The sequence below is a fragment of the Euprymna scolopes genome, chromosome 4 (genome assembly GCF_053919585.1).
Source record: "Euprymna scolopes isolate OS-2025 chromosome 4, ASM5391958v1, whole genome shotgun sequence".
Taxonomy (NCBI): Eukaryota; Metazoa; Mollusca; class Cephalopoda; order Sepiida; family Sepiolidae; genus Euprymna; species Euprymna scolopes.
Genome location: NC_136485.1, coordinates 8,133,836 through 8,137,311, shown reverse-complemented (window position 1 = coordinate 8,137,311; position 3,476 = coordinate 8,133,836). Strand labels below are relative to the sequence as shown.

At 30.6% G+C, this 3,476-nt stretch overlaps 1 pseudogene; it reads left to right on the top strand.

Annotated features, from left to right (window-relative positions):
* Positions 1-3,081: 3,081 nt before the first annotated feature.
* Positions 3,082-3,262, top strand: LOC145274073 (U2 spliceosomal RNA; annotated as a pseudogene).
* Positions 3,263-3,476: the final 214 nt, after the last annotated feature.

Below are 3,476 nucleotides of genomic sequence, written 5' to 3'. Positions count from 1 at the left end.
CTCAAAAACCTGCAACTGAAGCAACCCAGATTCTTCACAGCTGTGCAAACGCTGTCTAAGGGAGAAATGCTTCCCACAGCTTGGTAAACCTCGTTAGTCCAGTGTTTAAACATACTGTTGATCGGACCAATTAGTTTTCTGTGCGTAATCTGTGATAAATAGAGAAGTTGTCAATCACCTCAACAAAAACTACCTACTCAGTGACAAGCAATACAGTAAAAACTTAACAAAATCAAAATCATCAAGTAAACACCATTATCAGGCTGCAAAATAAAGACGTTTTATTTTATATATTTAACACTCCTTTTCAGTATATTCATTAAGATTTTAATCTTGTTCGGAAAATATATTCTTATTAACAAGTGAAGCAATATATTAAGTACGAATTAATTTTAATGTATGTAACACGATGGTGTAGTTTACATGTGCAGTACTAATTGATTATTTTATTAAAAGTTATTAAAAATAATTATTTTAAAAAAATACTGGGGCCATCTTTGCGGCTAAAAATATCGCCAAATCGTAATTACCTATAAAATGATTTTTTTTTAAATAAAATATCATAGCCAAGTCGTCATTATCTCATAGTATCTTTATGGCCGCCGAAGAGAAACTACTCAAAATTGTATGTTTAAAATCGCAATTTGAAAAGCTGTTTCTTGTGTTAACAATGTTGTTTGAGACCGGTCCATCCACTTGACACGTTCCGGTTTGTAATACCATTTTCATCTCTGATAAAACAGCCTATATGGATGTCTTTTGTGATTATTCCTTTGAAATAAAAACAAAGTAAGAGACCAAAAATTCGACGGATTGTTTCAGAGGTATGAAGACATTTTTAACGTCAATTGCGGAGATTAGCCTAAAACGAAAACAGTTTGTCTACTTTTACAAAAGCTAGGAACTATTTAACACAGTAAGTTCGTAGACTGCATTCAACCTAAAAAAGAAACTACACATCTGGAATTGGCGGAAACAGTTAAATTACTAGTAGGACTTTTCAATTCAAATACATCAATGTTTCATAAAAGATGGTGATGTTTAATTTGGCTATGCAGGATAACCAAGATTATTTAACGTTCGCGTCGATCGTAAACTTTAACGACTTCGACAGATGATTTAACATGTCTCACTTTTTATCAAGCGGTAGTGTCAGTTAAAACTGTTGAAATTAGATAGAGAATGTTATCAAACGGTTATGAGCGTAAGAAGCGATTCTAAAAACATAGAGGAAAATAAAGTACACCTCTAAAAATGACCCCTTTAAAAAAGAGAAATATGAATATGTCTAGCCACATTCTCGGTATAAAGTAAAGAATTAGTTCCTTAAAATGAAAAAATAAAATTTTTAACTGAGCGAACTATTCAAGGAAGAAAGAAATTAGTATATTTTCAAAATTAACTGACTATTCAAAAAGAAAACGAAATTACATGTAACCAATGCGAATAACTACACTAAGAAAAGTTATGTCCGTTTGTAAATAAAAATTGTCAAAATTGTAGAATACGATACAAACCAAAAAATACAATACGACAGACAGAATCCAACAAAATGTCAAACGAAAATTTACCCAAATACGTTATAGTCAAGATATTTAATAAAACCGTGAAAGTATAGTTGGACACTGTGTTGGACTTTAAAATGATAAATTTCCATACGAGGCAGAAAGTTAACAAACCAACTTTGTTGAAAATACTAGTCAGATCGCGCGGTAAATGACATTAAGATTTATTTTATTGGAGAATTATACTTATAAGTTTATTTAGACCTGGCTATTAAAAAATCTTAAAAATCTGAAAACCTATTTTAAACTTTAAAAATGTTCAACCAATATTTTAAGTTAAAGAAAGTCAAAGAAAATAATAGCGTACCGTTCGAAAAACTTACTTATGCAGAAGATATGAATCTCTTTCGAATTGTATAAATAGACCGAGAGATACCGAATCGGGGTGGCCTGTGTACTTTCATAGAACGCTATCTTGGCGGTACGTGGCACAGCTGTTTCTCTCTGTATATTCTGTTTTGTTTCAATAAAAATTACTTTTTTAAACCATATCCGTGTTTTCCTTAGTGACCTTTCCTTATACAACAGTACAAGATCATGATTAGATCCTTTGATAAGATAGGGCGCCTTCGAAATATTTTTTGTTTAGAGCACAATTTAACTATGATACTTGACATTTGTGTATAAAGTCTTCTGATTTGTTGTCTAGAGTATTATTCTATGAATAATTCTGATCATTTTTAGACATTCTAATATTTAGTGACATCACAAGAGGGCGTATGAAAGACACTAGTGTTTAGTATCATGTATATGAGAAACGTTTTACAGATGCGCTCAATTAATAAGGAGACAATGAATTAAATGGACGAAATAATCAACACAAATTAAGGCCACGCAAATGTGAATTCATAAAAGATTATGCAAATATATAATAGTGGTTTACATGTACCATTCTATTATCCGTGTAGTACACGATTCTATTTTATTTATGCCTTTCTCATGCAGAATGAATAAATTGAAAACATAAAACAAAATAAACTACAATAATAGGTAATGTGATATGTTTGTGCTGCGAATAACACTAGTAACTGGCCATTTTTCTTAAACTAATAATTCTATTGTGTGTGTGATTTCCCCTACAATTTTCAGTACTTTACGAGAATCGTAAATTCGAAGAATCTGCACCAAATCACCGATTATTATAAAATAATCGTAAATTCAAATAACTTTTGCAAAATGACCTTAACAATAATCGTAAGTCTAAATGACCTTTGCAGAATGTCCTTTATAATAATCGTATACCTGTATGACTTTTACAAGGATCTTAACTCTAAGGTCATATTTTTAATTCTCCGAAATCAAATATAATGTTTGTCAAAGAATGTAAACATAAAACATCCGATTATGAACATTTGCTTATTGCAATTTGTATTTAATGTTTGAATTTGGCTACGAACTTAATGGGCAGTTTTTAATGATTTACAAAAAATATAAAACGGATGTGAATAAAAATTACGAAAAAATATATAATTTGACAATTATTGCTTGTATCAGATTAAATTTATTAAATTTTAGAATCGCTTCTCGGCCTTTTTTGGCTAAGATCAAAGTGTAGTATCTGTTCTTCAGCCTACAAAGCTTCTGCTCTTAGAAAGGATCCACCACCGGGCTCTCGGGCTAGGTTTAAGGTGTTTACTTACTAACCTTCGATTTTTTAATGTTATACAATACTTCATGCATTTTGGGGATTGATACAAAATAAATAGGGTGTGTGTTAAGAAGATACAGGAACATATAAAACGAAATATTGAAAAATATGGAGAGACAAATATCGAAAAATATAATAGTTGCAACAATTTTAACAATTTCTTCTGCATTAATTGTTGCTGATATCAATGAATTGTGTGAATTTTGTTGCTGATATCAATGAATTGTGTGAATTTTGTTGCTGATATCAATGAATTGTGTGAA